This window comes from Panthera tigris, chromosome A1 (genome assembly GCF_018350195.1).
Source record: "Panthera tigris isolate Pti1 chromosome A1, P.tigris_Pti1_mat1.1, whole genome shotgun sequence".
NCBI lineage: Eukaryota > Metazoa > Chordata > Mammalia > Carnivora > Felidae > Panthera > Panthera tigris.
Genome location: NC_056660.1, coordinates 98236623 through 98262608, shown reverse-complemented (window position 1 = coordinate 98262608; position 25986 = coordinate 98236623). Strand labels below are relative to the sequence as shown.

At 36.0% G+C, this 25986-nt stretch overlaps 1 long non-coding RNA gene across 1 annotated transcript in view; it reads right to left on the bottom strand.

The window, feature by feature from the left end:
* Positions 1 to 7435: 7435 nt before the first annotated feature.
* The window catches only part of LOC122231262, a 261729-nt gene continuing 243178 nt past the window's right edge, over positions 7436 to 25986 (bottom strand). The window contains exon 4 of the long non-coding RNA XR_006208449.1: positions 7436 to 7572. This is a non-coding gene — a long non-coding RNA (uncharacterized LOC122231262). The remainder of the gene's footprint in view (positions 7573 to 25986) is intronic.

Here is a 25986-nt window from a genome sequence, read left to right as displayed (position 1 = left end):
GATCTTGCACTCCGTGAGTTTGAGCCCCACATCAGGCTCTGTGATGACAGCTCAGAGCCTGGAGTCTGCTTCAGATTCTGTGTCTTTTTCTCTCTCTGCCCCTCTGCCTCTCATGCTCTCTCTCTCTCTCTCAAAAATAAATAAATATTAAAACAAATAAAAAAAAAAAAGAGTTGTGCTGAATCAATTCCACTACAGGCCTCAAGCACTGAAGAACTCAAGTTCATACCCACTGTGAATACCAAAATAAGCACATTAGGCTGTGGAATAAATACAAGTCCAACAAAATTCTGATTTTCCCTGGTGTTAACTTCCTTGATGCATTAGACAAATACTAAACATGGATATAATTTTTTCTTTCCCAATTTGCTGGTGTCCCAAACGTGTATTTTATCTAATCTAATGGTTAATGGCTATATTGGCATAGGTTCTATAGTGAAAGAATTTGGGGGAACTGATGCATTTTCTCTAAAAGATCCATAATGAATGTAAGTATATTAGTTTGACAGTTCACCGGAGAGAAAAATGTGCAGCTTTAACGCGGTGTTTCCAAATCTCATTTGACCAGAGCACCCATTTTTGACAGCATATCTATTAGTTTTCTACTGAACTAATGGTCTGCAGAAGGTATTCGGAGGCCACTGCTAAGAGGACTCAAGTTGGACAAGGAAGGCATCTGGCCCACACAAGCCCCATCGTGTCCAACGTTCTGTACAAGTAGACATCATGGCACCGAAGATTAATCTTTCAAGGCATCTGTTCTTTTAATGTGGAACATAAATCCCAGTCATCTAAATATACTTCTTGCTTTTTACAGATAAAATATTTTCTGTACCTAACCATAGTGTAACATTATTGGTGCTATTTTAATTGCCACTTGATATCATCTCAGAAGCAGCTGGCTATGTTTTGACTCTGATAGAATTGACAGAAGTTGTGTATGTGTATGCGTAATGTAATTTGTAATTCTCGAAAGTTTTGATTTGTGTTTAAAAATAAAAAGCACTGTGTACCTCAACAAATGATAAATCACATGAGGGATTTCAGATTCTAACAATCTGGTACTGACTGGACAAAGAGAAAGCAAATTTAAATTATTCATCAACCGAAAGGTAAACAAAAGGGTAAAACTTTTCCTTTGTTTCGTATATTACAGGCAGTGCTACATGGCCTTTGAAGATTATAATTTTTAGATGGTGCCCATCATAACCTACTGTGCCTAGAATGTAAGGATATATGTATCTTTCATATACACAATGAATATACTGATCTAATAAAGTAACAGCATCTTGGAGGATGAACTCAATTGCTTTATATAACAATCACTTAAAATAACAGGGATTTCAGAGGTGACAGCGCTAAGTAACTCTGATGGAAGTATATTTTGAGATATTTTTCTCATATAATTTAATGGTGACCTATCTCTCTTGTTCCATTCATCCTGGCTACCAGTGGCCTCAATTAAAAGAAGGCTGTGATTCAGGATATAATCTATGACCAGAGAAAAAGCACAGCTAACTTGCCCAAATGAGGATTGTAACATTAGGACAAGGTCTTGTCCAAATAAGTTAATGAACTAGGATGTATAGATTTGCAGGGCATATGGTACAGAAATTCTTCCTATTTCTTATCCCGTCTTTAACATCAGAGCGAAGTGAACATTAGGAAATTTAAATTCACTGCATTGGGGCGCCTGGGTGGCTCAGTCAGTTGAGTGTCCGACTTCAGCTTAGGTCACGATCTCACGGTCCGTGAGTTCGAGCCCCGCGTCGGGCTCTGGGCTGATGGCTCAGAGCCTGGAGCCTGTTTCCGATTCTGTGTCTCCCTCTCTCTCTGCCCCTCCCCTGTTCATGCTCTGTCTCTCTCTGTCCCAAAAATAAATAAACGTTAAAAAAAAGTAAATTCACTGCATATCTTACAGTCAACAGAAGACTGCATCAGTGATTATAAAAATAGAGTTAATATGAATAAAAACTTACCATTAAATGTTTACTATGTACGATGACCTAAGGTAAATTCATTGTCTTTTTTAGAAAACAAAACAAAACAAAAAACAAAAAAAAACAAACAAAAAACAAACCAGAATTTATTTTTCATAGCAGGTTGTGGATCACAGCAAAATTGGGCAAAATTTACAGAAATTCCCATATACTCTGGGCCTCACACATGCATAGCCCGCACATTGTCAACATCCTCTGGTTGTACCAAATGCACCAACTGATGAAACTACAATGACACATCACCAGATCGCCATGGTTTACACAATGGTTCATGTGTGATGTTGTACATTCTGTGGCAGTGGAAAAAATGCATAATGACATGTGTCTACTATGATAGCATCATACAAAGTAGTCCCACTGCTGTGTTCTGCCTGGTCACTCCTCTCTTCCCCACAAACCCTGACAAACCCTTATCTTTTTACTCTATCTATAGTTTTCTAACTTTTCAAGAATGTCATATTGTTGGGATCATACAGTATGTAGCCTTTTTCCAATTGGCTTCTTTAACTAAGTAATATGCACTTAAGTCCTTCCATTTTTTTTACATAACTTGATATTTCACTTCTTTTCAGGGCTGAGTAATATTCTATTGTCTGGAAGTACCACAGTTAAATGATCCATTCATTGACTGAAGGACATTTTCATTGCTTCCAAGTATTGGCAATTATATATAATGCTGCTATCAACATTCATGAGCAGGTTTTGATGTGGATATGAGTTTTCACTCCTTTGGGTAAATACCAAAGAACATGACTGCTAGACTATATGATAAGAGTATTTTGTTTTAAAGAAACCTAAAACACAGCAAATTGCCTTCCAAAGTGGTGGTACCATTTTGCATTCCCACCAGCAATGAATGAGAGTTCTTGTTATTTCACTTTCTCGTCACCATTTGGTGTTGTCAGTGTTTTGGCTTTTGGCCGTTGTGATAGGTATATGGTGGTATCTCAGGGTTTTTAAAATTTCCATTTCCCTGATGACATATGATGTGGACCATCTTTTTATATGCTTATATGCCATCTGTATATCTTCTCGGATAAGGTGCTTTTTAAGATCTTTGGCTCATTTTTAAATCAGGTTGTAGGTATGCTCTTTTTTGTATTCCTAGACTTTTAGGTATGAAGACTACCCAAACAAAGTCACTGCTGCATGATTCATTTTCTGTTTTGTGAAGGAGGAGAGGCCATCTATATTTTTTTCTTAATTTTGAAAAAAAAAACTATCTGAAAACATTGCCTAGAAAATCGCTACCTTTTTTTTTTTAATTTTTTTTAACGTGTATTTATTTTTGAGACAGAGAGAGACAGAGCATGAACTGGGGAGGGTCAGAGAGAAGGAGACACAGAATCTGAAACAGGCTCCAGGCTCTGAGCCGTCAGCACAGAGCCCGATGCGGGGCTTGAACTCACGGACCGCGAGATCATGACCTGAGCCAAAGTCGGCCGCTTAACCGACTGAGCCACCCAGGTGCCCTGAAAATCTCTACCTTTTAAGCACACACTACTCATCACCCTTCAGAGGCTGCTGGGACTAAGACCGTTTGTTGGTCTAAAAATAGGGGCCTACGATATTTCAATTAATGTTTCTCTTCTTCAGTTTTATCAGGAATAAAAAGAGTCCCCATAGTGCAATAAGTAGAAAGTAAATCTGAATTTTTCTGTAAAGAATATGTAAAAATTATGAAACATTTCATTACACCCATTAAATAAACCAGCAACAAATATTTTGGGGGATAAGAAGCATAATGTTTTGTACCTTATCCTAGAGAAAAACACTGACTGAATAGAACATATAGGAAAGTATCAGGTTTTATATTATGGACTTTTTTCCACGGAAAGCCTATTTTTCTGGAAAAAAAATGTTTTACATGTTAAATAATCATGCTTTTGAAAATATCAATCCTTATACATATCAGAATACCTAACACAATTATGATACAGGGTATACACCATAAATATTTGTAGTTAACATTGTTTTTCAGGAAAGCATTATTTTCCTTAAGTGATTTTAAATATACTGTTCTACTAAAGGTGATTTTTATTCTATTCTTAACCCAAAATTCCAATGGAATGCTAAACCTAGTAAGCCAGTAGAGAGAACGCATATCATAATTCTACCTTCAGATGTTTCTCTGAGGAAAAGAAACCTTCACTTGTGATCTTCACTTTTCCTGTTCTTATCACTCTAATCATCGATTACGTGGAACTTTACTAAATCATTCTAAAATTCTTCACAAATACTCCTTAATTTAGCACAGCCCAGCTCCTGTTCTCAGTACTCCCAGAGCTACCACAGAAGTCTCTACCAGAGACAACGCTCCAGTCTTGCCAAAGTTCTTCTTAGCCTTACAGAGAATAGTCTCATCTGACAGAGCCGTACACGTATTTCTCTCTCTAATTCAAAGCCTTGTTTTGCTTAGCCCATCTCTTCCTCATTTGACTGAAACTTCAAAAATATCACATGATATCTTCCCCATTTATTCTCGTAATAAAGAACTGGACTCCATTTTTCTTAATTGATGTATAGTTCACACAAGATGTTACATTTGTTTCTGGGGCACGGCATAGTGATTGGACAAGTTTATACATTCTGCTATGCTCTCCACAGAGCAACCTACAGATTCAATGCACTGCCTGTCAAAACACCAACAGCATTTTTCACAGAACTAGAACAAATTATGCTAAAATTTGCTTGAAACCACAATAGACCCCTAATAATCAAGGCAATCTTGAGAAAGAAGCACAAAGCTAGAGGTGTCACAATTCCAGATTTCAAGATACATTACAAAGCTCTAATAATCAAAACAGTATTGGTACTGGCACAAAAACAGACACACAGATCAATGGAATGGAGAGCCCAGAAATAAAGCCATGCTTATGTAGTTGATTAATCTGGACACCATTTTTTATGACTGACCTGACAGCTTTTAGTTTCCCACCTCTCTTTCCTGCTGCCCCCACACAGGGCAAGCACGATGAGAGTCCCCGTGTGCCACACATCCTATGAGGTCAGTGGCAAACCCACCTGCAAACACTCCCACCCAGCACATGGGCCCTTCCCCAGACTCATGCCCAAGTCACCACAAGGACCCCATGTACTCTCTCTGCTTTGCTCTTGGTTTCCTCCCTTGCAGAATTTCTACACTTCCCCTTAGGAAGTCCTTCAGTGGTCTACTGCATGAGTAATAAGTTTCATTTCATATTCATTGGTAGCTATAAGTTGTTTGGTATCCAATATAAATAATATCCAATTAATATACATTCCAATATTTATATTGGTATCCAATATAAATCTTCGGGGGAGTGGGAATTTATAGCAGGAGACACCATCCACATAAAATGTTTCTTATACATTTATTTATACCAATAAATCTCATCCTTGTCATTAATATTTTTCACTCAAAATGTTAAAAACATTCCTTATTTTCTTTACATCCAATGGAGATATTTATGTAATATATATGCATAAAGTATATAATTATATGTGTAAATGTCTCCATCTACACAAATGTTCTCTGTCTTGATGGATGTGAAAACTATTAACAGCACATATGGTCTTCTTTGTTTTTCTGCAATCCGTACATTCACATAGATATTTGAATAAATTCATTTTAGTCTGAAGGTCAATGGATTTAAATAAAATAGAAATAAAGAGTGGGGACACCATTTATTTCTCTGTAGTCTAAAGACTCATATTGTGTTTTCTATTTTACTGTCCAATACCATATCTTGGTAATACAATATTCATTTTTGTTCAGTTTGCTTTACATCATGTCTTAGTACATATACAGCTTTCAAAGTCTAATCCTTCATTCCGGTTATTTGTTTCAAGTTTCCTTTCCTAACTTTGGTTCCCAAATGTGCTAATCATCTGACAGGCAGAGCTCTGTGTGGATTAGCACCTGATTCTTTAACTTTACAACAAGGTTGTTTAACCTCCCCTCTTTGTACCATGAGTTACTGTGACTTACAAACTACTTCTTGTGAAAAAGTATCCTTTTATTGTTTGTTAGACTTTATGTCAGCCACACAGTATTGAAAACATCTGGAACAGAGAAGAAAACACTTGGATTCTTTCCCAAAAATGTCTCCAAGACCAAGCAGCAAGATCACATAGTCAAATGAACGATACGAAAGAGCAAGAGGGAAAGGCAGAAAAGGCTCTTTAAGGAAGTCAGAGTAAAATCAAATGTGTGACAAACATATCAATTATTCTGTCTATTTTCATTTAGGAATGACACATTCATTTGTCCTTTGGCAACAGTTTCTCTGGCCTTTTTTCACATTTACACAATCCTAACAAGCGTTTTGTACAAATGCAACGTCCAACTCAGATGGTGATCAAATGGCTATGGCAGGACTATAAATGCTCCACAGCCAAAGACAAAAGTTAAAAGTGCTGTTGGTGCCATAGTCTTGCAACTAGGGTTTTTCTTGAATTTGTTTAATACCATTGACACTTTTTTTGCCTAGTAATTTCCTTTTTATTTACTTTAGTGGAACTCTTTCCAAAATATAGCCAATAACTACATGACTTAACTAGTTATCTCAGAACCTTGAGTGCTATTTTCTGTTGTCAGCACATTTATGATAAATTTGCAAAATGCAAATAAAAGCTGTAGGCAAGTGAAAAAGAATTCTCATCTATAAAAATATACACCTCACCGATTTTACATGTGTTGAAATATTTTACAGCTTCTAAATTAGCTGAAATAAGTAGTCTAACCTTTCAAGGGAAAAAGTTTTGATAATGACTTATTGAACAAACATGCTCATACAGAACACCACAGGTAAACTCTTTAGGAGAGACTAGTGTGTCAGTGAATTTACTAGGCAAAAATGACAATTTTATATAATCATTAATTTTAAGAAAAAGTAGAAAGGAAATGCATAATATTTAGTCAAGACTGAGTCTTAAAAATGTTGAAGATGGGGGCGCCTGGGTGGCTCAGTGGGTTGAGCATCTGACTCTTGATTTTAGCTCAGGTCATGAACTCATGGTTTGTGAGTTTGAGCCCCGCATCAGGCTCTGCACTGACATCATGGAGCCTGCTTGGGATTCTGTCTCCTTCTTTCTGCCCCTCCCCTAATCTCCCTCTATCTCTCTCAAAATAAATTAATAATTTTTTAAATGTTGAAGATGACTTGTGCCCATTAGTGCCTTTCTATCCTACCATGATGGCCTAAGAAAAGAGGGTACTACACTCTGACAGGGTCCTCACTTCTCTGATTCCTTATTCTCTGTGAAGGACCCCCTACACAGACCTGCTGACTCTTAACTGTCATAAGACTCGGTTTCCATCCTTTCAACCCTCCTCCCTTAAAAACTGTTCTAAACTGAGCCAATCAGAGATATTACCCAAGGAATCTGAAAATTGGCAAAGTAGCAGAAAAACATCTGTTGGAGTAGAATTACTTTGATGGGCATACCTGAAAAGAAAATCCACATGTTCTTCTTGTTTGGCTCCTCCAAGATTTCCTCATTCAATCTTTCTGTTGGCCTCATCTCCTCAGTTATTCCTTTGGTTCCTATTATCTACCTCAGCTACTTGTCCAGAGTTGATTTCTGTGGCCTGTCAATAAAACGGATACTTAAATTATACAGATATTGACACCAGAGAGTGAATTGCAGGCAAAAGATATTCGGGGACATGTGGAATATTTAGAATTGTATGTCATGCCAAGAAATTTTGAAAATGCATTGAATCTTTTCCTTATTTTAGGAGGGCAAATAGCTTATGGAATACAGGGTCAAAACTAGTGAAATGGATTATCTCCTGCGACCCACTGACCATAGTCTCACTGAGGTAGAAACGCTGAAGAATTGGACAAATGACACTACAGAAAATTTACAGCAAATATTACAGGTCTAGAGAAACCATTTTTTTTTCTGATAGCATTAGATAACATAAAATAAAAGATTCAAAATCAGATTTAAAATTCTTGACTAATGTCATGGAATAAAATTCAAAATTCTGAGGACTGCTAAAAATAGGTCTACTCTATTTAGAAACAGAACTTTACGGTATGACAGTGTCTTTCATTGTGTCCTAGAAGTGCAATGCAAGAAGCCTGAGTAGTGCAGGTTTATTGTCTACTTCATCTAGAAGAAAATATGGCCCAGCCAGTGGCTGACAGTGTAGTCTAAGAATCAGGGTTTCAGGTGATAGATGGAGGGTTAATGGCAATATTATTGGAGAAAGAGTATGTGCCTCAGCCTATCAAGATAGTTCTTGAATCTTCTCTAGATGCTTACTAAAAGAACCCCTCAAAAAAAAGCCTTAACAAATGAAAAGAGTAAGGTGACCCTTTTGTGAATATCAGTTATCCTTCTTTGCCACCCAGACCTCAGCTTGCTCAATGATCTTGAAAAAGCTGCCATAGGATAGGGAAGTAGATTATGCATGGGCACAATGACATAGGCTGCCTTCTACAAGGTCAACTCTACCATCACTAATGATCCCATCATTACTGCTGGAACTCCGTTTGGCAGTTGAAGGTACATGCTTTTAGAAATTCAACTAGCCTTGAGATCCCTTTATAGTAACATGCATCAAGATACGCTGCAAGCCTTGGTGGCAGACAGATTCTATTAGATCCCTTCCACCATGAAGTGAGCAGTAATTTTCTTCTTACTCCAAATAACAATAAGACACTTATTCTGAATTTACTTCTGACAGTATCATCTTATGTGGACTTACCAAATTCCCTATATACCATGATGATATTCCACACAATATATGGACATGGGCATAAAAATATGCATGGGCAAAAAAATACATTTAATGAGGACATAAATAAGTTAAGAGGCACGTGTGTTTGAGATCCACTGGTATTTTCAAGCATTCGATATTTGGAAGTATTGGAACAGCAAGAATCAAAGTCTCACCAGTGGCTTCACCTAGAAGATGAAAATTTACGAATTTGGGAGCTGTCTTGTAGGATGTTGTATATGTTTTCCACTCTGGGCTGTAGTAAAGTTTTACTTATACAAAGAAGGTATAGTTTTTACCAAGTGTATTGAATATTATGAATGAGTCACTCAGTCCCCCTTCCAAACCACTTCTCATGTGCAAGAGACAGAATAATAAAAATTCCTTTTTGTTCAGACTCCTTTGCAGCTAAGGCTCAGTATGTGATTGCTGATTCATCAATCAGATATACACACATGTGAGACTTCAAGTCAGAATCTGGTTTGGTGAAAATAGGATACATACTACGCTGGTCGTACTGTGGCAGAATCAGAACATTCATGGAAGCACCAGCTTTGCTATGGCTCATCGAAATGAGAGCAGTCTGCCCAGAGAAGAATCAAAAGCATCTCTGGAGAGGCTCATTCCTCAAAAGTCAAACAAGAATTGTTGCTTCCGCCCTTAATGTGTACCTTTCCACTGAAAAGAACCAAATTAGATTCCTTGGTTTTCAGCTAAGAAATGAAGAATGCTAATAACTGGAAACTAAAACTATCATTTGACCATGCTGGACCATTAATGTCACGGGAGCAGGCAGAAAATAAGGTCACATTGTCCGGATCAATACCTGTGGAATATCAAAGGAAATAGGTTTGAATGTAAATATTTTAGGATGTCATAACAACTGTGACCAAGTAGAAGTCTAAATGGCTTATGTACCTCAAGAAGAAAACTGTAAGCCACTCTATTTGACAATGTGTCTAAAAGTGCTGGCTGAAAAGCTAAAGAAAGGTAAGGAAAATGGACGGCGGTAAGATAAAATGACAAGGACCAGCTGCTGCATTGGTGTACGTGATGGGTCCTGAGGGCTGTATTTTTTCCTCTATTTCCCTCCTTGGTTGTTACTATCATTGTTATAATTTTTATATTTTACACTATTACAGCAATTGGTGTGTTTCAAATTCTGTGTGTGTTAAACATGCTAACATGTAATAAAAATAAAAATTTAACAACATACTACATAGGCTGGTATTGGTAGTATTAAACTTCCGCAGTATTAAGCTAGCTCAACAGAAAAGTAGACAAAGATGAGTGATAAATATAGTCATTAGCGATTATTATTTAATCTATACTTTTCTAATGATGAGAAAACTGGGCTGAAAATAGGGAAGGAAGGTATGAAAAATAGAGGTATTTGATTTTTTAGGTATCCCTTTTTAAAGGTTACCATCAGAGAGGAGAGAGTTTTGATTGCAAGGAAGATTACAGTGGCATCTTCATCATCATTAATAGGTGAATAAACTCTCCTTTAATTTAAAGAGACTATAGTACTCCATTCTCCCTACCCAGTAAACTCTCTACAACATCGACAACTTGTCCATGATAGGAATGAATAAGAACAAGTGACTTCTTATATTAATACTACACCTGAGGGATCCCTGTCATAGATACTGTTCTTCCATTGTGTCCTGCCAGGTACACTTACCAGAGACAATAAAGTGCTCTGATGGTAGGTTTGTAGAGCGATATTTTTAATCGCTTAGTTCACTTCTGCACTCCTTTTATGAAACACTAACATGAAAATTAGGGGAAAAACTAAAAAATAAAAACTGGAAAAACACTTCTTTGTAAAAATCCCCTTACTATATGGGGTGCCTGGGTGGCTCAGTCAGTTGAGCACGTGACTTCTGCTCAGGTCATGATCTCGTGGTTTGTAAATTGGAGCCCTGTGTCAGACTCCAGGCTGACAGCTCAGAGCCTGGAGCCTCCTTCAGATTCTGTGTCTCCCTCTCTCTGCCCCTCCCCTGCTCACACTCTGTCTCTCAAAAATAAATAAACACTGAAAAAACAAATTCCCCCACTATCCTCCTCTGTCCTTTAAAATATACCATTTATTTTTCATGACTCGGTGGTTTCAATGATGAATTACATTAAGTTTTAAGGAAAAAGTATCAATAATAATATCAATATTATGCAAAATTTTATGCAAAGATATTTTAAGAAAGAAAACCACAGACCTAACACTATCATAAACAGTGATACAAAAAATCCTTAACAAAATATTAGTGAATTAAACCCAGTAATATATAAAAAGTATAATAGATCACAACCAAATGTTACTCCAGGAATGAAAGATAGGTTTAATACTAAAAAATTAATTATTTATTCACCACATTAACAGAATAATGTAGAAAAATATCTGTATAATCAACACCCTTTTATAATAAATAAAAGAGACTCTCAACATATTAGCAATACCGAGAACTTCCTGAACCTGATAACATACATCTATGAAAAATTTGTAGTTATGAACATAGTTACTAGCCAGTATAATGAAGCAAGAAAAAGAAATAAAAGAAATAATGATTGAAAGGAAGAAATTGCCTTTGTTCACAATCCATGATTACTTGTAGTGAAAACACCAAGAAATCATCAAAATCTACTAGAACTAACATGTTGCTGAATACAAGGTCAAAAGTCCAAAATTAACTGTATTTCCATATATAAGCAAGAAACAATCAAAGTAAAATATAGAACACATTGATAATAGCATCAAAAATAAAATACTTATGAAGTAATTTAACAAAAGATATGCAAGATACCCTTATTGAAATATGTAAAACATTGCTAAGTGAATTGAATAAAACCTAATATGTAGAAAGATATATCATCATGGGTTGGAAGACAACAAACATGGTAAGACCTACATTCTTCTAAAATTAATGTATAGATTTAATGTAATCATAATAAAAATTCCAGGGGAGCCTGGGTGACTTTGGCTCAGGTCACGATCTCACTCACAGTTCATAAGTTTGAGCCCTGTGTCAGGCTCTGTGCTGACAGCTTGGAGCCTGGAGCCTGCTTCGGATTCTATGCCTCCCTCTCTCTTTGTCCCTCCCCACTCACACGCTGTCTCTCTGTCTCTTTCTCAAAAATAAATAAGCATTAATTTTTTTTAAATTCCAACAGTTCTCTTTTTTAGAAATTTAAAAATTGGTTCTAAAATTTGAATGAAAATAACAAAGGATCTTGAATAATTAAAAAAACACTCTTGAAATATAAGAATGAGCTTGCAAGAGTTATACAACTGTATTTTAAAAATTATGAAAAAGCCACAGTAATCAAGAGCATGTGGTAGCAGTATAGAGACAGAGCAAAGGATCATGGAACAGAAGAGAAAGTCCACAAATAGCCCTACACATGTATGCAAAGGCAATTCAGTAGAGAAAGGAAACCTCTTCAACAAATGGTGCTGGAATGACAGATAAAAATAAGTCACTTATTTATAAGAGCTATTGCTTAACATTAGATCCTAATTCAGTATTGGTAATACCACTTTAAATTAAGACAAGGGTTAGCAAAACCTCAGAGAAAACATCTACTGGTCTACTTCTATTTGAAATATAATGGCCAAAATATTATCCCAACCTTTGCCATGTGCTGTCTTTCTGTCAATGAATGAATTGTATGATATCTGTCTTCAATTTTTTTGTTTATTATACCAATTATTTATAAATAATTATACATTTATTATAAAAAATCTATCAGGCCTTGAGCAAGAGTATACAGTGATAAACACAACAAAATAGTCTTTATCTTCAAGGACTTTCAGTATATAATGTTTAAAGGTAGAACACTCACATTACTTAAACAAAAACACAAATATATAATGACTTATTTTCCTAACATAATACAGTTTGTATGATTTTTTTAAATGCTTATTTATTTTGAGAGAGAGAGAGAGCACGAAAGTAGTTGAGGGACAGACAGACATGGAGAGAAAGAATTCCAAGCAGGCTCCACACTGTCAGCACAAAGGCTTCCAAGACTCCATCCCCTGAACCATGAGATCACAACCTGAGCTGAAATCAAGTAGTATGCTTAACTGACTGAGCCACCCAGGCATATGATTTTTAATATATTCATTTTGGAACGGATCTCATCTCAGTATGCCAGTAGAACTCCTTCCCATCAGATATGGAAAAAAACCATAATGTACTTGGAAAATATAACGGTTCCCAGATAGACTGGGGCTGATTAACTTTTTCAAGGAGGTCAGGAAGTCAAGGTTGAGCTGAGATCTGAAGGTTGGTAGGAATTAGTTAAGTACAGAGTATAGGGCAGAGGTTCTGGTTTTAGGAACAAGTGGAAATGTCCTGAAGTGGATGAGAATTTTGTGTGTTTGAGAAACTATAAGACCGGTTTGTATGTGTCTGTGTTTGAGAACTAGCCAGTTGGTCTGGTGAAGAACACGGAGAAAAGGCACTGCCTAGATCACACAGAGCCCTGGAGCTGTGTTACAGATTTTGGAGTTTATCCCAAGGGCACAAGAGTGGGCTTCTAAAAGGTTTTAACCAAGACTGGTGCTACTTGATATACTCTAGATTTTTCTTTAAAAATTTTTTAAATGTTTTATTTATTTTTGAGAGAGCACCATCAGGGGAGAGGCAGAGAGAGGGAGACAGCAGATCCAGAGTGGGCTCTGAAGAGACCAGTGAGACAGATGTGGGGCTTAGTCACAAACTGCAAGATCATGACCTGAGCAGAAGTTGAACACTTAACAGACTAAGCCACCCAGGTGGCCCTGATATACTCTAGATTTTTAAAAGGCCACTGTCTCCTCTAAGTAGGAGACTGAGCAAAGAATAATCCACAGATTTTAGGTACCTAAGGAAACACAATTGTCACATGAAGTGGCAGTCTGGCCCGAGAAGACCATCCCACTTCTCAGAGAGTACATAGGACACAGAATATCTGCACACTAATCCAGTTGCTGATATTTTAAAGTTCCTTTGAAACTTTCTTAAACATGTAGATCATTGATTCATCATGGCTCTTGGCTCTTATAGCTTACAATAGGGAAAAACTTATTCTGACTTGAAACATTCGAACTGAAATGCAAATCACCTCCAGCAAAGGATAACTTCAGAATAATTCCTACTGAGCATATGACTTACAACCATGTTGCACCCGCGGGGGCCCATCAAGGCATGGCTTGTTGCAAATATACACTTGAAAGTGGCTGAAATGAAGTATTAGAAGGGGCTGTACAAAACTATTTCCACCTTGAAGGTTGTCTTCTAAGACAACAATGCTAGTATTTATAGAGCTAATGGCTAGTTACTGTTTCTGAAAGTAATTAGAAGTTGGGCTAGGAAGGAAGCCTCTTTAACACCTTTTAAGGACTGGAATTTAATCTACCCTATTCCCATTCTTAGTCATTTGAGTTACGAGTATTTCATGGTGTAGACTCTGAAGAAGCATTAAAAGCCTGCAGTTGTAAGCTGAAGCAGTTTAGTTGTAGAAATAAGCTTTCAATGGGCGAAAAGCTCATATAAACACTGAAAACAAAGCAGGCATTATTTGCTGATTTCGTTCTTTAATGATATAACAGTGTATGACAGTAACACTTCATTGCATAGTTTTCCCCAAAACTACATTCTCATTCATCCACACCTTAGATTGCAGGACTCAATCATGCAATTTGAGAAGATATTAAAGAACTTTACGAAGGTAGCTAACAGACAAGATTTACCTCGGGGATTCTAATTCAAATGCTGTTCAAAATCCCACCTCTGATTTCATCTATAATTTTTAAAATTTTTTTTATGTTTTATTTAGATGTTTGAGAAAGAGACAGAATATGAGTTGGGGAGGGGCAGAGAGAGAGGGAGACACAGAATCTGAAGCAGGCTCCTGGCTGTCAGCTGTCTGAGCAGGCTCCTGGCTGTCTGAGCTGTCAGCACTGAGCCCGATGTAGGGCTGGAACTCACGAACTGTGAATCATGACCTGAGGTGAGGTCAGCCGCTTAACCGACTGAGCCACCCAGGCGCCCCTCACCTATAGCTCTTGAGTGCGTAATTTAACTTCTTCAGGCTTCGACTCTGCTTTGGTGATCAAAGTAATATTTTACAGGTGTAAAACATGTTCTCACTTCCTTGGTTAAGTTACAAGGAAGTTGGTATCCAACACCTTCAGGATAGGATATAAATTCTCTAATGTGGTAACAACAACACCAACAAACCTTCTGGTTCCTGCCTCACGTTTCTTTTCTTTTCTTTCTTTTTTTTTTTTTTTTTTTCTTTTGTTTCGTTTCTTGCCACGTAGACTGAGTTCCGGATTTCAAACTACTGGACGGAATGTACTGTGATATAACAGAGCTGTGACAAATGCCAATGCTGGGACCTGAGAAAGATTTGATTTTGTTCTCCTGACTTCCTTCCCACTCAATCTGACTTAGAATGTATCATGCTATACTTTAACTGATTCATCGTAAGTCTTTCCTATTAGACTGTGAGCCACATAAACCCCTGCATCTAACAGAATTCTTAAGACATACCACTCAATTCCTATTTGTTGAATGGATACATTAAAGGCTGAATGAAGCACAGGTTCATTCAGTTATAGAGTTTGGGAGTAGATAGTGTAGCTAAATCAAAATAGAGTATGAATTAGTAGTGATGTGGCTCTCTAAACAGTCCCTAATATTCAAGATTAAGATTCTCTTAGGGCGCCTGGGTGGGTAGGTCAGTTAAGCGTCCGACTTCGCCTCAGGTCATGATCTCACAGTTGTGAGTTCGAGCCCCACATTGGGCTCTGCTTCAGATTCTGCTTCAGATTCTGTGTCTCCCTCTCTCTCTGCCCCTCCCCCACTCATGCTCTGTCTCTCTCTCAAAAATAAATAAACATTAAAAAAATTTAAAAAGACTAAGATTGTGTTGATAGAAGAAATTTACAGCATCTACATTTCAGGAAATAATCAATAGATATTCTAATCTGTGGAGTCATATAAAAACTTGTATTTATTATTTTGTTTTAATATATAATATTTATTTATTTTTAAGAGAGAGAGAAGGAGAGGGGCAAAGAGAGGGAGTCACAGTATCTGAAGCAAGCTCCAGGCTCTGAGCGGTCAACACAGAGCCCAACACAGGGCTCGAACTCACGAACCACGAGGTCATGACCTGAGCCTAAGTCAGATGCTTAACCGACTGAGCCACCCAGGTGCCCCAAAACTTGTATTTATTGACTCCAGATTTGGATAGCACTACTAACAAAGGGTGTGAAGAAAGTGATAGTGTAATACTAAATTATATACAATATATAACAAGAGACTGTAGATGTAAAATAAAACAAAAAAAATTTTTTAAAGATTTTTGTGATTAAAAAACATGTTCTGTCATAGTACACAGGTAAGGACATCCATAAGGATTGGATAATACTATACCTCAATGTACATACCACTTAGCCTTAGAAACAGTATACGAGCGATACTAATAAAGTCCTTAGTAAATCCCTTTCTACAAATATGTAAAAAAAAAAAACCCTATTATATGTAAATTGAATAGTTAACTTTTTGCTTCTTTTTCTCCTTTTCTTATACCATTTATTTTTTCTTATTATATTCCTAAATTCGTTAGAACTAATAGAATATCTTTTGAGGAGATGATGGTGAGTATCCTTGTCTTATTTCTGATGTCAAAGGAAATTATTCTAGCATTTCACTAGTAAGATTATTTCCTGAAGTTTTTCAGAATATTTTTAAGATTTCCTTCTATTGCTGGTTTGACTATTATAGAATATGTGGTGAATTTTTATTAGAAAGATTTTTAATCTTTTGTGCAGATCATATGGAGTTTCCTCCTTTATTAATGTTAAAACATCCTTGCATCCCTTATTAAACCATACTAGTGTAAAATGTATTCTTTTCGACACATTGGTCAATTCAGTTTGCTGGTATTTTTGTTTTGTTGCAAAAATAAGATTGCCATGAAGTTTCCTTTCTTCTTTCTGAATTTATGTGGGATTTGTATCAAGAATATATTAGCTTTGGAGTACCTAGGTGGCTCAGTCGGTTGAGTGTCTGACTCTTGGTTTCGGCTCGGGTGACCATGCTAGGGTCATGGGATCAAGCCCTGCATCCAGCTCTGCACTGAGCGTGAAACCTGCTTATGATTCTCTCTCTTCCTCTACCTCTCTATGCCCCTCTCCTGTGCTCATGCTCTCTCTCTAAAAAACAAACAAAAGCAAAACAAAAAAAGAAACAGAAACAGAATATATTAGCTTCATAAATTCACTGAGGATTGTATTGGGTTTCTATTACGGCTGTAACAAATTATCACAAATCCAATGGTTTAAGACCATACGAATTTATTATGTTACAGTTCTACAGGTTAGAAGTCGGACATGGGTCTCACTGAGCTACTAGAAAGATGTCAGCAGGATTGCATGGTTTTCAATCCCTTTAGAGACAATTCATTTCCTTGCATTTTTGAGCTGCTAGAGGTCACCTTCCTAGGGCTCAGTATCCTTTTTCCATCTTCAAAGCAGCTTTTGGAACCTGCTTCCACTGCTGTATCTCTTTGACACGCCTCCTCTGCCCCTCTATCTCATGTTTAAGGATGCTTGGGATTTCACTGGGTCTCCCTGGATAATGCAGAGTATTTATACTTATATCTTAATACATCTGCAAATTCCCTTTTGCTGTGTGTGGTAACATATTCACCAGTCCTGGGGTTAGGATGCAAATATCTCTGGAGGATGATTATCCTCCTTTTCATGGGTATTCATGCTTTTGCTTTGTGTGGAGGAATCTGTAGAGGATTGAAATAATAATTCCTTGTATGTTTGACAAAATTTTATGTGTAACATCAATTGGATTTGGGGATAGGTTTCTGTGTACGAAAATATTTTAAGATAATGAGTTAATTTCTTCAATAACAAGAACATTCATATTTCTTGAGTAGGTTTCAATAAATTCCAGGATATATACAGTTAATTTACATTACAAAGGGGATTATTACCATAATGTTTCCAAAGTGTTCTTTTACCACCTTTTAAAATGTATACTTTTTCTGAGTTAAAATTCTTTTTTTTAAGTTTATTTATTTATTTGAGAGAGAAAGAGAGAGAGAGAGAGAGACAGAGACAGAGAGAGAGAGAAAGTGGGGGAAGGGCAGGGAGAGAAAAAGAGGATTCTAAGTCAGCTCTGGGCTGAGGACAGAGAGCCCCTTGAGTGGCTCTAACTGGTGAACCACAAGATCATGACCTGAACTGAAGTTGGACACTTAACCAACTGAGCCACCTGGTGCCCCTGAAGTTTCTTGTTTTTGTTTTTTTTTAATATGAGTTTTGATCACACTAAAAATTTCTCTGTTTTACTAGTCTTTTGTTTGAAAAGATCCTAGAGCTGTTGAAGGTATGGTTGTTTTAATCTCGCTGATTTCCAAACGTACTGTAATTATTTTCTTCTCTTTCCATTGGAGTTATTTTATTGTTTTGTTTTCATTTTGAATCTCTTAAATTAGATGTTTAGTCCTTTTACTTATATACAGTAAACCCATTCAAGGTAACGGAATTCCCTCTAAGTACTATTTTAGCCGTATCCTACAAGTGTGACATGGGGAATTTTTTTTAACATTCAATTAAAAGTAGTTTTATTATTACATTGTCTTCTTCTTTAAATGATTAGGTATTTCAAGTGTGCTTTTAAAATTGTAAGTGTTTGACGTTTTAATCAATGTTTTTGTTATTGAGTTCTAATATAATTATAATGTGCTCAAACGTGGACTATGATACTGAATTTTAAAAACTGGTTGCAGTCTTAAGGCGAGAACATAGGCAACTAAGTAAAATGTAACGTGTAAGTTTGAAAAGAAAGTGTAATAACTAATTGTTAGATGAAGTCACAGGCACACACATCAAATTTATGAATATAAATGGCTGGTTCTCCAGGGTTTAGGCAGTAAAAAAAATCTTCAGAGCCACGAGTGGAGGTCTGTTGGAGTAGTTGCTCTGACATCCTGCAGATGTAAACTAGGGCAACCCGAACGTACTCAGTCATCCAAAAACAGTTGTATGATGAACAGTGCTAGAAGTTGGGCATACAACAGTCAAGAGGACAAGCAAGTTTCATTCTGTCTTGGAACTCAAAAAAGTCAGAAGTGTTAAAGGCTACAAAGGAAATGATGTCACCATGCAAGTTTGACATTATTTGTATTTATGTGTATAAAACACATACTTGTACACACACTTGTACTGTTCATAACCACTTTTTTACATAATTTCAAACCTGCTTGATAGTTCCCCTTTGATGGTGGATTTGCTAATTGCTACTGGTAGCTGTGTGTGTGTGTGTGTGTGTGTGTGTGTGTGTGTTACCAGATATATCAAGTCTACTGAAAAAATTTACTATTAATTTTTTTGCCTAAATTTTATTTTGTCTGGTTCTAGAATTGCTATTCCAGCTTTATTATTTTTTTCAAGTTTATTTTGTATTTTTGAGGGGGGAGGAAGAGAGAGAGAGAGAGAGAGAGAGAGAGAGAGAGAGAGGAAGGGCCAGAGAGGGAGAGAGAGAGAGAGGAAGGGCCAGAGAGGGAGAGAGAGAATCCCATGAGGGGCAGAGAGAGAGAGGGAAAAAGAAAGAGAATCTCACACAGTCTCTGCACTGACAGTGCGGAGCCTGAAGCAGGGTTGGAGCTCACCAGAAATGGAGTCAAACTCACTCAAAGCAGGGCTCAAACTCACGACCCATGAGATCATGACCAGAGCAGACGTTGGATGCTTAACTGACTGAGCCCCCCAAACACTCCCTGGCATTCTTTTAGTATTTGCCTAGTTTATTCTTTTCTATTCTTTATTTTTATTCTTTATGTATGCTTTTTTCCCTGACTTTATTCAGATATAAGTGACATAAAACATTTGTAAGTTTTAGGTGTAGGACATATTGATATGATACACCCATATATGGCAAAATGATTACTACCATGACATTAACTCCTCCATCAAATCACAGAATTACTATTGTGTGTGTGTGTATGTGTGTGTGTGTGTGTGGTGAGAACATTTAAGTTACTCTCTTAGCAACTTTCCAGTATATAATACAGCATAATTAACCATAATCACCCTTGTACACATTAGATCCCTACAATTTTTTGTCTTAATAACTCAAAGTCTGTACCCTCTGGCCAACATTTTCCGATTTCCCTCACCCTTCAACACCATTCTACTCTACATCTATGAATTCAGATTTCTTAGATTCCATATATAAATGATATGCAGTATTTGTCTTTTACTGTCTGACTTATTTCACTTAGCATAACGCTCTCAAGGTCCACCTGTGGAGGTGCAAATGGAAACATTTCCTTCCTTCTCATGGTTGAATAATATTCCATTGTATACACACACACACACACACACACACGCCCACACCCCTTCTTTATCCATTCATCTGTTGACAGACTTTCAGGTTGTTTGCATATCTTAGGTATTATGAATAAAGCTTCAATGAACACCAGAGTGCAGATATATCAAGATACCGTTTTCGTTTCTTTTGCATATATACCCAGGAGTAGGATTGCTGGATCATAATGCAGTTTATTTGCCTTTTTTTTTTTTTTTTTTTTTTTTTTTTTAGCAAATTCCATGCCATTTCCCATAGTGGCTGTACCCAATTTACATTTCCATCAACAAGGAACCTACAATAGGGCATTCCCTTTTGTCCATATCCTCACCAGCACTTTGTCTTTTTAATAATAACCATTCTAACAGGTGTGAGATGAACTCTCACTGTGGTTTTGACTTGCAATTGCCTGGTAATTAATGACGCCGAACACCTTTTTGTTTACCTGTTGGCCATTTAAACATGTTCTTTGGAAAAATATTCGCTTCCTCTGCCCATTTTTTAATTGAACTGTTTGGGTTTTGTTTTTGTTTTTGTTTTTGTGGGGTTTTTTTTGCTATTGAGTTGCAGAAGTTCTTTATATATTTTAGATAATAACACCTTATCAGATATGTGGTTTGCAAATATCTTTTCCTGTACCATAGGTTTCTTTTTAATGTTATGGTTTCCTTGCTGTTCAGTAGCCTTTTAGTTTGACAGAATCGAAATATTTATTTTTGAAATTAGGAAGCATGATACCCCTAGCTTTATTCTTCTTCCTCAGCTTTGCTTTGGTTAGTCTGGTTCTTATGTGGTTTTTATACAAATTTTAAACTTGATTTTTCACTTTTTTTAGAAAGTACCATGAAATTTTGTTAGAGATGGCACTGAATTTATACCTGAATTGGGTAGAATGGAAATTTTTGCAATATTAATGCAATGTATTAATACAATATTAATTCTTGCATTCCATGAACACAGAATATCTTTCTTTTTTTTTGAGTCTACTTAAATTTCTTCCATCATGGTCTTGTAGTTTTTAATGTATAAATCTTTCAATTGTTTGGTTAAATTTAATTATAAATATTTTATTGTTTTTGATGCAATTGTAAGTGGAATGATTTCCTCTATTTCTGTTTTAGACATTATTTTTAGTGTTTAGACACAAATGATTTCTGTATGTTGCTTTTATATCTTGAACATCACTGAATTTGTTCATTGGTTCTGAGTTTTTTGGTAGACTCTTTAGACTTTTCTATACATAATATCATGTCATCTGCAAATAGACTTTTACTCTTTTATTTCAAATTTGGATGACTTTTATTTCCTTTTCTTAATTTTTTAATGTTTATTTATTTTTGAGAGAGAGAGAGCACAAGTGGGAGAGGGGTAGAGCGAGAAGGAGACACAGAATCCAAAGCAGGCTCCAGGCTCTGAGCTATCAGCACAGAGCCCAATGCAGGGCTCGAACACATGAACTGTGAGATCATGACCTACGCTAAAGCAGGATGCTTCACTGACTGAGCCACTGAGGCGCCCCTCACCTTTATTTCTTTTTCTTGCCTGATTGTTCTGGTTAGTACTGCAGTACTATGTTGAATAGCGGTGATAGTTGGCACTTTTGTCTTATTTCTGATCTTAGAGAAAAAGCGTTCAATCTTTCATGGCTGGGCATAATGTTAGCTGTGGGTTTGTTGTATGTGACCTTTATCATATTGAGTTATGTTCCTTCTATAACCAATTTGATGATGCTTTATCATGAAAGTATGTTGTATTTTAGCAAATACTTTTGCTACATTTATTGAGTAATTGTATGATTTTTGCCTGTCATTCTATTGATGTGGCATATCACATTTATTGGTTTGTGTATGTTTGAACCATCCTCGTATCCCAAGGACAAATCCCAGTTGATTATGGTATATGACTCTATTATTATTTTTTAATTTTATTTATTATTTATTTATTATTTATTTTATTTAAAATCAAGTTAGTTAATATGTAGTGTAATAATGGTTTCAGGAGTAGAATTTAGTGATTATAGTATATGACCCTTTTAATGACTTGCTAAGTTTGGTTCGCCAACCATTTGTTGAGAACATTTCCATGTATATTTATCAGAGTTTTGGTCTGTAGTTTTCTTATCTTGTAATTTCCTTATTTGGTTTTGGCATCAGGGTAACACTGGCCTTATAAAATGAGTTCAGATATATTCCCTCTTATTCAATTTTTTGAAGAGCTTGAGAAGGACTAGCATCACTTTTCTTTAAATATTCATTATTGTTCAGTAGTGAAACCATCTGGCCCTAAGCTTTTCTGTTACAATCTCCTTCCTCATTATTGGTCTGTTCAGATTTTTAATTTTTCCTGATTCAGTCTTGGTAAATTGTGTGTTCCTAAGAATTTCTTCATTTTTCTAGATTATCCAATTTTTTGACAAATAATTGTCCATAGTAGTCTTTTATGACACTATGTATTTCTGTGGTCAGTTGAATATCTCCTCTTTTATTTCAGATTTTATTTATTTGAGTTTTCTTTTTGTCTTGGTCTAGTTAAAAGTTTGCCAATTTCATCTTTTCGAAACACAAGCTCTTAGTTTCACTGATATTATCTATTATTTTTCTGGCATCTATTTCATTTATTTCTGCTCTGATCTTTGTAATACCTTTTTTTTTTCCCCTGTGAAGTTTGGCCTCAGTTTGTTTTTCTAGTTCCTTGAGGTGTACAGTTATGTTGTTTAAATACCTTTTTTGTTTCTTGATGTATGCATTTATCACTGTAAACTTTGTTCTAAGAACTGCTTTGACAGTTTTATGTATGTTGTGTTTCCACTTCTGTTTGTTTCAATTTTTGTTTGTTGGTTTGTTTCTTCTTTCGCCTATTGGTTATTCAGGAGTGTGCTGCATAATTTCTACATATTTGTAAGTTATCCAGCTTTTTCTGTTATTATTGATTTCTAGATTCATACTATTATTATCAGAAAATATTTGGTTTAGGGGCACCTGGGTGGCTCAGTTGGTTAAGGGTCTGACTTCAGCTCAGGTCATGATCTCACAGCTCGTGAGTTTGAGCCCAGCATTGGGTTCTTTGCTGACAGCTCAGGCCCTGAAGCCTGCTTTGGATTCTGTGTCTCCCTCTCTCTCTGCCCCTTCCCCACTCATACTTTGACTCTCTTGCTCTCTCGAAAATAAATCAACATTTAAAAAAAGATTTTAAAAAAGATTTGATATGATTTTAATCTTCCTAAATTTGCTATGACTTGGCTTCTGACCTAACATATGATCTTTCCTTGAGAATGTTCTGTGTGTTCTTTAGAAGAATATGTATCCTGCTGCTGTTGGATGGAATGTTCTGTTTAGGTATGTTGAGTCCATTTGGTCTAAAGTATGCTTCTAGTCCTATGTTTCCTTGTTGATTTTCTGTCTGGTTGATCTATCCATTGTTAAAAGTGGGATATGAAGACCTCTACTATTATTGTTTTTCTACCTTCAGATCCATTACTATTTGCTTAATACATTTAGGTGCTTCAGTGTTGGGTGCACATATATTTGTGATTGTTATGTCTTCTTGATGAATTGATCATTTTATCATTAAATACTGACCTTCTTTGTCTCTGGTTGCTGTATTTGGCTGAGAGTCTATTTTGTCTAATATAATTATAGGTACCCCTGATACTTTTGGTTTCCACTTACATGGAATATCTTTCCATCCCTTCACTGGGATTTACCCTTGGGATATGAGGATGGTTCAAATATACACAAACCAATAAATGTGATATGCCACATCAATAGAATGACAGGCAAAAATCATACAATTACTCAATAAATGTAGCAAAAGTATTTGCTAAAATACAACATACTTTCATGATAAAGCATCATCAAATTGGTTATAGAAGGAACATAACTCAATATGATAAAGGTCACATACAACAAACCCACAGCTAACATTATACCCAGCCATGAAAGATTGAACGCTTTTTCTCTAAGATCAGAAATAAGACAAAAGTGCCAAATATCATACCTATTCAACATAGTACTAACCAGAACAATCAGGCAAGAAAAAGAAATAAAGGTGAGGGGAGCCTCGGTGGCTCAGTCAGTGAAGCATATGTTATACACATAACATAAACACAAAATATGTCTTTAAAGCTGAAGTGAATCTTATTGGCAACATATAGCTGGGTCTTATTTTTTTTAATCCATTTTGCTTTTCTTTCTTTTATTGGAGAATTCAATCCACTTACATTTAGAGTAATTCTTGATAAGTAAAGACTTATTAATATCTTATTTATTGTTTTCTAGCTGTTCGTTCTTGCTGCCTTTGTGAATTGATGATTTTGTGTGTGGTATTCTTTGATTCCCTTCTCTTATCTTTCAAGCATCTACTGTAAGTTTTGCTGTATGGTTACCAAGAGGCTTACATAAAACTTCTTACAGATATAACTGTCTATTTTACACTGATGATAACTTAATTGTGACAGTATGGAAAAACTACATGCTTCCATTCCCCTGTTTATGTTAATACCACAATTTACCTCTTTTTATACTATGTATTCATTAATAAATTATAGTACTTCTAATTATTTTTAGTACACCTATACTTTAATTTATACTGTAGCTTAGTGGCTAAACACATCACCATATTACAGTATTAGAATATTCTGAATTTGATGATATATTTACCTTTACTATTGTGTGTTAAACTCTTACACATCTATATTTTGTTAATAAGCATCCTTTCATTTCAGCTTGAAGAACTCGTTTCAGTGTTTTTGTTAAGGCACATCTAATAGTGTTGAACTCCCCCAGCTTTTGTTTATCTGAAAAGTCTTATTTCTCTCTCTTTTTTAAGTTTTTATTTATTTATTTTGAGAGAGAGAGCACCCAAGCTGGGGAGAGGCAGAGAGAGAGAGAGAAAGAGAGAGAGAGAGAATTCCAAGCAGGCTCCACACTGTGAGTGCAGATCCCCATGCGGGTCTCAATTCCAAGAGCTGTGAGATTAAGACCTGAGCTGAAACCAAGAGTCAGATACTTAACCAACTAAGCCACCCAAGTGCCCCAGAAAAAAACCTCATTTCTCTTTAAGTTCTGAAGGATAAGTTTTCCAGATGGAATGTTTTTGGTTGACAGATTTTTTTTTTCTTTCAGCACTTTGAATATATCATCCCTCTTTCTCTGGCCTGTGAGGTTCCTGCTGAAAAATCTACCAACAACCGTATGCAGGTTCCACTGTAATCGGCAAGTTTTTTTTAACCTCTTTTTCTTTTAAGATCCTTTGCCTTTAATTGTTGATGGGCTTATGAGAATATGTCTTGAAAAAATATTTCTTTGACTTTATTTTGTTTGGTGACCTTTGGGCTTCACGAACTTGGAAAATTACATCTCCTTCCAGATTTGGCAACTTCCCAGCCATTATTTCCTTAAATAAGCTTTCTGCCCCCTTCTCTCTATCTTCTCCATCTGGATCGTCAGTAATTCATAAATTGACCTTTTGAGGGTATCCAATTGATCATATAGGCTTTCTTCATTCTTTTTCATCTTTTTCTCCTTGTTATCATCTGATGAAATTATGTCCAAGTTCTTGTCTCTATGTCACATATTTGAACTTTTCATTTCATTAATTGTATTTTTCAGCTCCAGAATTCCTATTGGTTCTTTTCTGTATTTATCTTTTTGTTAAACTTTTCATTTTGTTCACATATTTCTTCTCAAATTCATTGAATTATCTTTGTGTGTTTTCTTATAGACCACAAAGTTTCTTTAAAATTGCTATTTTGATTTCTTTATCTGATAAATCACAGCTCTTCATGTCTTGGGTCTCAATTACCAGAAGATTGTTGAAATTCTTGGTGGTGTCACAGTACCTTGAATTTCAACGTTCTTTGAAGTAGCAGTAACCTCCTCCTGTTCTTTACTGC